General features: G+C 42.9%; 2 non-coding genes across 2 annotated transcripts; both read left to right on the top strand.

The window, feature by feature from the left end:
- Positions 1 to 210: 210 nt before the first annotated feature.
- On the top strand, positions 211 to 282 carry Trnah-gug (transfer RNA histidin (anticodon GUG)). The gene has a single exon. It is a non-coding gene; the product is annotated as a tRNA-His (tRNA).
- A 4,214-nt stretch (positions 283 to 4,496) lies between these two features.
- Trnah-gug (transfer RNA histidin (anticodon GUG)) lies at positions 4,497 to 4,568 on the top strand. Its single transcript has one exon. It is a non-coding gene; the product is annotated as a tRNA-His (tRNA).
- The last annotated feature ends 8,699 nt before the right edge of the window (positions 4,569 to 13,267 follow it).

The raw sequence follows: 13,267 nt of genomic DNA, 5'->3' as shown, positions 1-13,267 counted from the left end.
TTCGCTGTACTCCTATAGCAGCTATCAGATGTCAAAAGTGCCTAATCGTTTTTAATGAAGTTAGTTAAACACTGTCTAAATTGTGAACCAAATTTTCCTTACTACCGAAGGATGGAAAAAGCTGAGTCGGCGTTCTAACGGAACCGAGTGACATCAGCAACTCTGCGGCCGCTAAGAGAACAGCGAAGTACACCAACGCTGAATCCACCAGCCGTGATAGTCTAGTGGTTAGGACATTGCGTTGTGGCCGCAAGAACCCAGGTTCGAATCCTGGTCACGGCAAAAGGTTAATATTTTAATGAAGAATGGCGCACCTGCACTTAACTACTTAATTGATCCATTACTTTTGTTAGCAAATAATTATTGGCTTTGTTCAAGTCAGTTAGATGTTACTAGACTTCGAAAACGATTTTGACTACTAATGAAAATGCGAGCAACAGGAACATCATGTAAATTACGCACCAGGATTCGTGACTTTGTCAGGAAGATCGCAGCATGTTCTGACCAGTGAGAACAGAGCCAGGGAAACCGAAACTGCATCTGTCGTTCCACAAGGAACAGTGACAGGCTCTTTACTGTTCCTGATCTGTATAAATGAGTTTAGAGAGAATGTCAGTAGCTTTTTGATATTGTTGAAAAATGAGATTGACAGAAAGTGCAAAAAAGCAAAGCAGTAATGGCCAGAGAAAATTCTCCATCCGAACTGGTCCCTCAACCGACAGGCGTCACTCGATGTGGATATGGAGGGGCATGCGGTCAGTACATCACTCTATCGGCCGTTGTCAGATTTTGTGATCAGAGCCGTTACTTCTCAGTCAGGTAGCTTCTCAATTGCTCTCACAAAGGCTGGTAAACTCCAGTTGCCAAGAGCGCACGACAGACCCAAAGGATGGTCCATCTGAGTCCTAATCAAGCCCGACAGCGCTTAACTTCGGCGAAGTGACGACAGCTGGTATAACCACTGAAACAAGGACAATGGTAATGGCTAGAGGAAATGCAAAATTGTAGCAGTACGTATGACTACATGGATGATAAATACCACTTGCAGGAAAATTAAGAGACCTCTGCAGAAAAGGAAAGCAACTGTATCTCTATTAAGAGCTCAAATGGCAAGCCGGTACTAAACAAAAAAGGGGAACACTGAGAGATGAAGAAGATATATAAACGGCCATGAAGAGAAAATAAATTTGAGAACGATGTAATGAAAAAGAGTGTGGGAGAGATGATACTATAAGAAGATTGCGACAGACCTTTGCAAGACCTTAGAGGAAAATAAAGTATATGCGACAGACGATATTCGCTATGAAATGTTGAGCTCCTTGGGAGATAAATGAGACAGGCGAAATTAGCTCAGACTACAAGACGAATCTAATACTTGATATTACAAAGAAAGCATGCGCTGATAGGTGTCGATATTACTGAACTACCAGTTTAGAAAGTCATACTTGCAAAATACTAACACGAATTCTTTATAGAATAATGGATCAACTTAAGAAGCCTATTTTGGATGACATTAGTTTGGTTTCCGGAGAAATGTACGAACACAAGTGGCACTGTTGATCGTATGAGTTACGTTTGAATATAAACCGAAAAAATGCAAACTTACATTTAACGCATTCGTAGATTTAAAGAAAGTTTTTGAAAGTGTTATCTGCATCGCACTCTTCGACATTCGGAAGGTAGCAGGAATAAAACACAGGAAGCGAACGATTATCAACAACTTGTGCAGAGAACAGACTGCAGTTAAAAGATTAGGAGGACATACAAGAGAGGCATTAATTGAGAATGGAGTGTGATAACGTTGTTGCCTATCCTCAGTGTTGTTCAGTCTGTACTTTGAGCAAGTAGTAAATGAAACCAAGAGATGTCTGGAAAGGGAATTAAATTTAAGGGGGAAGAAATAAAAACTTTGAGGTTTGCCGACGACATAGTAATTCTAGGTCAGGCGACAAAATAAATGGTGACAGGGAAGAATAGAGGATAGGATAAACTGCAGACTGACAAAAGCAAGAATAGCAGTTCTGACAAGGAAAAGTTTGTTAATTTAAATGTAAGGAAGCCTTCTCTGAAGATATTTGTCTGGAGTGTAGCCTTGTACGGAAGTGACATGTAAATGAAAAACAATTCAGAAAGTAAGATGATGCGAGATTTTTAACTGTGTTTCTAAAGGAGATAGAGCAGAGGCTAATGAAGTGTTGAATCAAATCGAAAGGGGAGCGGGGGAAGAAAATTTGTGCTTCACTTTACCGAAAGAAGGGATCCTGAGACATCAGTGTGATGGAGAGAAGTCTGTTGGATAAAAATTGTCGTCGTTGTACAAAGATTGATTATAGAATACAGGTTCAAGAGAATGTAAGGTAATATAGTAGCGCGCTGAAGATGAACGGAAAAGAAACACGTTACAGTGCGGCAAAGCCGGCCGCGGTGGTCTAGCGGTTCTAGGCGCTCAGTCCGGAACTGCGCGACTGCTACGGTCGCAGGTTCGAATCCTGCCTCGGGCATGGATGTGTGTGATGTCCTTAGGTTAGTTAGGTTTAAGTAGTTCTAAGTTCTAGGGGACTGATGATCCGTAGTGCTCAGGGCTATTTGAACAGTGTCGGCAAGATAAACGTTTCTTACATCTATAGGTGTCTCGTCAGTGTTGCTGCTTAAGTAATTCCAAAGACTATTCTATGGACAAGTTAATTAACAAAGGGAACTGCTTAAGGCAATGTTCTCATTAAAATATCAATCATCTGCCTTGACCATCATTTGAACAGATGCAGATAACAGGTATTAGGTGGGCTTAGCAGATCCAGTATCTTCCATCCATCCGTAGGAGTGCTCTCTCTCTGATCTACACTGCACAGTGGGTACTTATTGTCCATCTGCTGCAGATATCGGTAATACTAACTTCATAGCCTTCCATCCAAACCCTCTAAGCTTCCTAATGGCTCTTCTAGATAGAGAGAACCTCTTCCAAAGAACTGATTGCTCTCAAAAACTTTATCTTTTTTCGCAGTTTTCAACGATTTTGTGGCTGCACATTGAATTTGTGAGCCACCGGCAGGCATAGTGATGAACAACGAAGGTATAGCTAGGGATACCACTATTAAGTTTTTTCAAATTGTGACAGATTCTGTTAGCGTATATATACATGGTATTCTCACTTTTCGGTTTCATACGGAAAATATGTACTCTCTAAGTGATGATTACACCGTAAAATAACCCAAAAGACATTAAAGAGTAGAAGTTTATAAAATATATGTTGATTGCTTTTGAAAGCGGCTGTTATGTGAAGAGAAAAGTTTATTGAACTTAGATATCTGAGGAGATTAGTATATTGCATCAAGTTCATATTTTCATCAATTCTTACATACAAGAACTCCAAATATTCTTCCACTTTCGGTAATTCCGTTTCTTGTGGTGTGATAAAGTTGATTTTTCGAAACTAAGTGTCCATTTTCCGACAATTAGTTAATAATTCTTTAAAAAATGTTATTAACAATATCGTTTCCGCTTGCTTTCTCTCTAAAAGAGTTAATTATAACATCTGTCGTGTGAAAGAGTGTCAGGTCCGTTTTACACATAGGAGGTCGTTTACATGTATAAGAAATAGGCATGGGCCGAAAATGAAAGCCCTTGGAATTATTTTTTTCCTTAGTCGGTATAATTTTCTCTCCTTCTAAACTAATGTTGAATTATATACACCACTAAGAAGATGACTTACTAAGTTAGAATGACTGGTATTATCATCGTATCTACATTAATACTACGTGGCATCTTTTTTTTTTTTTGCATATTCTTACATGGATATAATAGTTTCTCTGTTGCTTTAGTGTTGCTTTTGGATCTTTAAATATTTGTGAATCAACATTTTCAGTGTATCTTCTTGCTTCTTCAAGGAATGCACAAAATGGGATGTGCTCAGAATTGGCAGATATTCATGAAATGATTAGTGTTGAGGATCGGGAGAAACTCCATCAATTTACAGTAGGTGTCGAAAGCGGGATGGTAAGCCTGGGTCTGAAGGAGAGGAAGTTAATGCTGTATTGTAGAATGTGAATAACATAGTCTGGGAGCTATTTACTTCTAGCTGACTCCATTCCACATTTATTGACATTAAGATGAATTTCTTGCTCCTTGAAGAAGGAAGAAGATACACTGATAATGTTTATCCACAAATATTGAAAGAACCAAAAGCACCACTGAAGCAACAGAGAAACTATTATATCTATGTAAAAAAATGCAAAAAAAAGCCACGAAGTATTAATGTAGCTACGAGGATAATTCAAGTCATTCTAACTTACTAAGTCATCTCCTTAGTGGTGTATACAATTCAACACTAGCACCAACACAAAGACGTGAGTTCTCAGTGTGCGTTCTCCGTCTTATTGCTCCCGCCTTTTGCTCTGCGATCGAGACGCCACCTACCTGCTGGCGGCGTTAGTTTGCCAACTGGAGCGGAAAGGACTGTTTTATGCTTCCAGAGGAGCTTTCCCAGACGAGCGACGGTAGCCGTGATAGTCTAGTGGTTAGGACATTGCGTTGTGGCCGCAAGAACCCAGGTTCGAATCCTGGTCACGGCAATATAGTGCTCTATTTTGTATTTCTTTTTACAGAGTTACTAATGTAGTCAACTGGAAATTGCTCATCAGGGCTACCAACATTAAACATTTGAGATTCACAGTAGCTTGGTAAAGGCAGTAATGGAATTGGAGGAACCACCCAAATGCTTTGTTACCCTTTTCTGATACAGAAGGAGCGATGATTAAGCAATAGAACTATATTCAACAAAAATGGCATATTATGGATATTATTGGAGTTATGTGAATAGTTACAGATGAGACAAACATAAAAAGAAATCTAATAAACTGCTAGAAAGATCTGTTCATCAAACGTATAAAAACTGTGGACGTACACATATAAGATTTTGAATGTGTTTGTTTTTATTGAATAATACCTGACACATGAAAAATCATTTGGACGTGACACCGTACACAACTTACGACACATCTAAAAAAATGTTTCTTCGCAGTGCGAATGTCATTGGATATAGAAGACATAAGAAATATCATATGTTACTTCCATACGGTGCCTTACTTTGACGAAACTGGTAAAGACATGCAAGAATTACCGGGTCCAAACAAATTATTCATGGTACCAATTAATGAATTCCTTGCAGTAGTGTCTTCAGATAACTGGATACACTACTGCTGCTTCTCAGTAATTTATTCTTCAATTAAATATATCACAGAACTATGTCTTTCTTTGAAAACAACGCCTCAGTTATCGGATACAATACCAAGAACAAGAGTAATCTATATTAAAATTTGGAATCACATACAGTGGTGTACATAATTCAGGAATAGATATTTCCGACAGCGTGCCAGTAACCATAAAAACGTCAGTTATTGATAAAGTACAAATTAGAAGAATCCTGAGGAATTTTATGGCAGCCATTTCCTTCTACTTCAGTGACGAATTTCTTAGCAAAACGAAATGGTGTCAATACTTAAAGTTAAATCACATTACATGAATGTAGTGTAACAATCGATTTCGGAACAGCTTCAGTGGAGCAAATGGAAAAGTCTAACTAAGCGTGCCATTTTATTTTCATATTGTTCTAGTCGCCTTATCAGTTTTGTGTGTGATGTGGCCTAATGAGTGAGTTTTATTTTAACTTTAGTATTTTTGCTGCCGTAGCTTTCGAGGTTTTGCGTAATTACGCAGTGTACAGGGCGTATCAAAAAAATAATCCACTTTAAAAAAAGTTATAATTATTATGTTATCTGAGATATCTGCGTGAACAACAAACTGTTGAAAAGAGCAAATTCTCGAATTTTGTATGGTACCCTCTAGGTAACAGCAGTATGGACCCACTTCAGTTCTAGTAAAAATGGTGTCGGGACAACAGAGAGTGTTTTTGTGTTCTACGTTTTGCGCAGTACGGGTCAGCAATAACTGCTCAGCTTGACTTTCATGTTAGGTATGGTGTGCATCCTCCTACAGCACAGAGCATTAGACCATGTAAAGAACAATCCCGACAAACAGATTGTTTGCGTAAAGGCAAATCGCCGGGCCGTCCCCAAGTCTCTGACTCAGACGTCGAACGCATACACCATAATTTCACAAGCAGTCAGCAGAAATTCGTTCGCTGTCCAGTTCGACAGCTCTACATGTCCCCCATGTTCGTCTGGCGTGCGATGCATCGATGTTTACACATGAAACCATACAAAATTCGTATACTGCGAGCTCTTCGTGAAGATGGCAAACAACAGCGTGTGGAGTTTTGTAATTTCATCCTTGGCAAGATGGAGGATGACATTTAGTTCCACGCTTAGTGTTTTATGAGGCAACATTCCATTTAAATGGGGAAGGTGAACCATCATAACGTGAAAATACGGGATATGGAACAACATTAGAGGGACTCTCCAACATTTATAGTGTTTTGTGCAGTTTCACGGGAAAAGGTGTATGGTAAATTTTTCTTAACCGAGAACACTGTTACAGGAAGCACATATCTCGATATGCTTGAGAACTTTCTTTTCCCACAGCTGGAGACTGATTCGAACGACTTTATTGACCAACAGGATGGGGCACCACCACAATGGCATCTGGAAGTGCGAGAATTTTTGAGTCAAAGGATTACTGAACGATGGATCGGTCGCATTGGACCAGATGATTCAGCCTTAGTTTACTGGTCTGCAGGGACACTGGACCTGGATGTATGTGATTATTTCTTTTGGGCGTTTATAAAAGACTCTGTTTCTGTGCCTCCTTTACCAGCAACAATGAATGAACTGAGACATCGCGTAACAGCAGCTGTGGAAACTGTAACTCAAGACATGCTTGTTGCAGTATGAGAATAATTTGAATGCCGCATTGACATACGCCGTGCATTCAAGGGGGGCATATTGAAGACCTATGAAAAGGTATGAAAAGAAAAACTTTTGTATATGTTTATTAGTTTCAGAGATATAGATGTGCCAAATCGGATGATTCTTTTTGATACACGCTTTTGAGGGCTTTGTTCAACTCTCTGAGTCGCTTTTTGCCTCATTCATATCTCATACTGCGTAGATGAGATATCTAGGCGTTGCTGTTGGACCACTTTGCTTGTTGGTATTCACGTACACGTACAGACGCCGTTGTTGCTGACGCCTGTTTTGTTTCCGCAGTCGGCGACTTCACGCACGCACCTCCGCCGGAGACGATGCCGCCAGTGGCCGGTGGTATCAGAGCTGATGCCGGTGCTGCTGGCGATGTAGGCTGCGCTCCACACGGCCTTAACGCTGACGCTTCGCAATCCGACGCGGCGCTATACAGACCGGGCAGCGGAGAGCGACTGTTACACGGAGACAAATACACCAGCAGTACTTATACGTCTCTCATTATCACACTGACGTCCGCACGGATCACACTCACTCACAGCGCTAACGAAGCCACTATACGCCATTGCTAAGCAAACCGGAACATCGGTGGACTCCGTTTTCCACCACCAATACGTAACATGGCCGAAGCGCACATTAGCCAACTACTGACATGGTGGTCATCTTGTCAAACGCAGATGCAAATGTAGTATGTTTGCGATTCAGAACTCATCGAAGAACGAATAAGTTTGAAAGCTGATATTTTAAGAACAATCTTCAAAGATTACCCTCACAAGCTAAGTATAAGGGGTGAATAGTCCGTAGGACCAAACAGGCACAACCTTTAAATCGCTATTGTATTATACAGTATGCGAAAGGGCAGGGAAGTTAACGAAAACAAATAACAGAATTTTATTTTTCTTACGTGGGAGACCTGTACAAAAACGAGATAAACTCCCGGCCAACATCATCAAAATAAGGCCTTTTAAATCGAAAACAACGGCCTTAGTACGGCCATGCGTGGACAGTGGACGAAGAAAAGTCCGAAGGAAGGACAAAATTACTCGCAACATACGTCATTACACCATGTGATGAGGGAGACATGCAGAGGAAAAATAAAGAAATAAAAAACTGTGCTGAGAGACGGCCAAGGGGAATAAAACAGCACACAGACAGCAATAAAACAGTGCGACGCCGGAAGAGAAATAGAGTGACTAGCGAAGGGCCGGCCGCTGTGCCCGAGCGGTTCTGGGCGCTTCAGTCCGGAACCGAGCTGCTGCTGCGGTCGCAGGTTCGAATCCTGCCTTGGGCATGGATGTGTATGATGTTCTTAGGTTAGTTAGGTTTAATGAATTCTAAGCCTAGGGGACTGATGACCTCAGATGTAAAGTCCCATAGTTATTAGAGCCATTTGAACTAGCGAAGGTCTTGTAGCATATACTGCAACAAGAGTATATGATGTAATAAAAAATGCCGGACAAGTGCGAAAAGGACTCGTGTTCTTATGTATGAAGATAATCTATTGGATGCCACTTCGGTGACTTGCATGTTCTCACTTGCTCCAGATAACCAACCTGATAAGGTGGGGGGGGGGGGGATTTTTGGAATTAGTGGTAAGTTCTATGGGACCAAACTGCTGAGATCATCGGTCCCTAGGCTTACACTCTAATTAATCTAACTTAAACTGACTTACGCTGAGGACAACAAACACACCCATGTCCGAGGGTGGACGGAGGCAGCCAAGAAAACCGTGGCAAAGGCGCCTCAGAACGCGTAGCTACCCCGCGCTGCGGGGGGGGGGGGGGAGGATACAGTTTACCGTGGAATCCGACTCCGTAGACCGTTGAGAGGTGAAGACCAGGCTCGATACAGGTTTTAGTTTGCGAGTATCAAAATCTGTGAAATGTTTAGCCGTATATTTTGATTGCTTTCACTTGAAGATTAAATTACACTGACGGAAAAAAATCGCAACACCAAGGGGGGATTGCGCAACGTAAAGGAGGAAAGTTGGTAGGCATGTTTCTATATCTGAAAGATAATGTCTTTTCAAATTAGTCACCAGTAGCATAGGTGTGGAGCTAGTAGCGCAACTGTGAGGATGCAAATCAAGTTTGCTTTAAATGCACGTTGTAACGGCCTTGACCTTTGACATTGGACGTACTGAGTTGTTGATCAAGAACGCCTTTAAGGCGACAAAGACGCCGGCATCAACACCTCACTGAGTTCGAACGAGTTCGTGTTATAGGGCTAAGAGAAGCTGGATTTTCCTTTTGCGATATTGAGAAAGACTTTGCAGGAATGTAGCCACTGTTCATAACTGCTGGCAGCGGTGATCATGAGAATGTACGGTCGCAAGGAGACCGGGCACCAGATGGTCACGTGGCACTACGGGAGGGAAGACCATCGTGTCCGGCGCCCAGCTCAGAGGCAGATGCTCTGTAGCGCGCATTCCACTGACCCCAAACCTCCGCCACTTTGGACTTCATTGATGTGTAGCGCGAGCTCGTTGGAGGGCAGGCTGGAGGTCTGTGGTGTTCTGATGAACGTTGGTTCTGCCTCGGTGCCAGTGATGGCCGTGTGATCGTTAGGAGGACTCCAGTCGAGGGCCTGCAACCAACCTGTCTGCGCGCTGGACACACTGGACGTACATCTGGAGTTATAGTCTGGGGTGCGATTTCGTACAAGCGGAGCACTCTCGTGATTATCCACGCACCCTGACCTCAAATATGTACGTCAGTCTGTCGATTCGACCTGTTGTGCTGCCATTCATTAACAGCATTCCAGAGGGTGTTTTCCAACAGGATAATGCTCGCCCACATACCGCTTTTTCAACTCAGCATGCTCTACAGTGTGTCGACACGTTGTCTTAGCCTGCTCGATCACCAAATCTGTCTCCAATCGAGCACATATTAGGCATCATCCGATGACAACTCCAACGTCATTCACTAACAGCGTTATTGTCCCTGTATTGACCGGCCAAGTGGAACAGGCACGGAACTCCATCTCAAAAACTCACATCCGGCACCTGGGCAACGCAATGTATGCACGTCTGCATGCTTACATTCAACATTCTGGTGCTTACGACGTTTATTACTGTAGCACCATTTCACATTTGTAATGTCTTATCTCGCGTTTACATGAACTTGTAATGTAGCAATATTAATCGGTTACATATGATACCCAAGAAATGTACACTCCTGGAAATGGAAAAAAGAACATATTGACACCGGTGTGTCAGACCCACCATACTTGCTCCGGACACTGCGAGAGGGCTGTACAAGCAATGATCACACGCACGGCACAGCGGACACACCAGGAACCGCGGTGTTGGCCGTCGAATGGCGCTAGCTGCGCAGCTTTTGTGCACCGCCGCCGTCAGTGTCAGCCAGTTTGCCGTGGCATATGGAGCTCCATCGCAGTCTTTAGCACTGGTAGCATGCCGCGACAGTGTGGACGTGAACCGTATGTGCAGTTGACGGACTTTGAGTGAGGGCGTATAGTGGGCATGCGGGAGGCCGGGTGGACGTACCGCCGAATTGCTCAACACGTGGGGCGTGAGGTCTCCACAGTACATCGATGTTGTCGCCAGTGGTCGGCGGAAGGTGCACGTGCCCGTCGACCTGGGACCGGACCGCAGCGACGCACGGATGCACGCCAAGACCGTAGGATCCTACGCAGTGCCGTAGGGGACCGCACCGCCACTTCCCAGCAAATTAGGGACACTGTTGCTCCTGGTGTATCGGCGAGGACCATTCGCAACCGTCTCCATGAAGCTGGGCTACGGTCCCGCACACCGTTAGGCAGTCTTCCGCTCACGCCCCAACATCGTGCAGCCCGCCTCCAGTGGTGTCGCGACAGGGGTGAATGGAGGGACGAATGGAGACGTGTCGTCTTCAGCGATGAGAGTCGCTTCTGCCTTGGTGCCAATGATGGTCGTATGCGTGTTTGGCGCCGTGCAGGTGAGCGCCACAATCAGGACTGCATACGACCGAGGCACACAGGGCCAACACCCGGCATCATGGTGTGGGGAGCGATCTCCTACACTGGCCGTACACCACTGGTGATCGTCGAGGGGACACTGAATAGTGCACGGTACATCCAGACCGTCATCGAACCCATCGTTCTACCATTCCTAGACCGGCAAGGGAACTTGCTGTTCCAACAGGACAATGCACGTCCGCATGTATCCCGTGCCACCCAACGTGCTGTAGAAGGTGTAAGTCAACTACCCTGGCCAGCAAGATCTCCGGATCTGTCCCCCATTGAGCATGTTTGGGACTGGATGAAGCGTCGTCTCACGCGGTCTGCACGTCCAGCACGAACGCTGGTCCAACTGAGGCGCCAGGTGGAAATGGCATGGCAAGCCGTTCCACAGGACTACATCCAGCATCTCTACGATCGTCTCCATGGGAGAATAGCAGCCTGCATTGCTGCGAAAGGTGGATATACACTGTACTATTGCCGACATTGTGCATGCTCTGTTGCCTGTGTCTATGTGCCTGTGGTTCTGTCAGTGTGATCATGTGATGTATCTGACCACAGGAATGTGTCAATAAAGTTTCCCCTTCCTGGGACAATGAATTCACGGTGTTCTTATTTCAATTTCCAGGAGTGTATTTTCGAAATTTAATTGTTCAACACTCATTATTGCCCCGTGGCAATTTATCAGTTTATTTACATCGCCAGGAGACCATACACATTGTATTTCACATAAATTTCAATTCAATATCTGTACCAGTTCCTGAGAAAAGGAGATCTTTTTTGGACAGTCGTCTATTTTGATTTTCACTGTCGTAGAATGTACGTTTCGTACACTTCCAAAGGACCGTAGAGTTCAGTGCCTGACATAAACTTCAATTTCATATCCATACCCGTTTCTGAGAATAAGGGGTCTGAACATACGGACAGACAGGCAACGAAGTGATATGACGGTTCCGTTTGTTATCGACTGAGTTACCTTACCCCGAAAAAGCGATAATTAACGATTAATGTAGCATATACAAACATGAGCCTGGACTATACTCGAAAGTAATAAACAGACTGCGGCTATATAGGGACTGCTGAGACACCAGTCAATACCAGAATCATCTATAATTACCAGAAACAAGCCTCGGAACCCAACAGAGATAAAATATCCTGGGAGCAACTAGACGAATATTTGGAAAGACGCAAACAGTATCGTCCTGTCAACTAGAGTCAGCGCTGTATGGTACGAACGAAACCATAGCTACACCAGAAAGACCATACAAAGTTAAACTGAGGCGGTCCCCATTCTGTCATTAATGCCAACTTGTTTAAAACGCGGTGCACATGATGAGCGAAAGTATCCTCAAAATTTGGAACTGGAGTCGGAAGACGTTATCACTCTTGCACAGAACCACAGGAAATGATACACCAACAAATCAAGCATTAGAATGCGACTCTAACTTACATGCATGTGCCGAGAAGAGTTATTCATGGTTTATGGTCATTTTGTGTTTCATGTGACAGCAAACAAAACAGCTAATTTACAGTGATAAATCTCTTACGTTACAGAAGAGCATTTTAAGTAACAGAAACAATATCAGAAAAAGATTTGGTTCTAAATGTTTCTCTGCCCTACGTTATGTGAGTTATCATATAAGCTTCGGCCCTTTATTATTATTTATCTTCGATTGTTTTTTCATATACTTCTGTCAAGTTGGTAATAGGTCGTAAACCACTTTAGAAAGGAAAAAAGGATTACTAAAGAGATGAATTTCGTTTAATATGATGAAAGACATAACGGTTGGATTACATGACATACCTCACATTAAGTGGAAAATACTTTAAATTTAGGAAATATTTTTAAATGAATGTATGTTCAAAAGTTGAAAAGGAAATGAATAAAACTTTTGAACAAACATTCATGTAAAAATATTTCCTAAATTTAAAGTATTTTCCACTTTTTGGTAAGCGGATGAAGACTCGCTGGAGGAAATGTCAAACAGTTATCTGTTTTACCTTGACTTACTATTTCATTTCAGTCGTATACATACTAAGTTACATAAATGAAGTAGTTCAAAGGTTGTTTCTTCCTTTTACTTTCACCAGAGATTACTCGGCATTCTTTCCGAGTATTTAGTGGCACGAAAGGTGAAACTGGCGAGTGTCATGTGCGGCTGTAGTGGCAGAGAGGGCCAGGGTGGAGGTAAAAGGAAATTTCAAAAAGGGTAGCGGATAGCGAAAACCAGGAAGCAGACCCATCACCTAAGAAAAACGTCGGGAGTATACCAAAACAAAGAAAATTCATATTCCATGGAAATCAATGTAAATTATTACCTTTAATCAAACCTAAGCAAATCACATTTTTGCGTTAATAACCCAGCTGCACTATCTAATTAGCGACTTCAGCTTACCTATCACGAACGCTTTCATTGAGTCGCAACGATCGCCTG

The sequence above is a fragment of the Schistocerca cancellata genome, chromosome 2 (assembly GCF_023864275.1).
Source record: "Schistocerca cancellata isolate TAMUIC-IGC-003103 chromosome 2, iqSchCanc2.1, whole genome shotgun sequence".
In the NCBI taxonomy this organism is placed as follows: Eukaryota; Metazoa; Arthropoda; class Insecta; order Orthoptera; family Acrididae; genus Schistocerca; species Schistocerca cancellata.
Note: the sequence above shows the minus strand (reverse complement) of the source record. Positions and strands in the feature narration are given on the sequence as shown.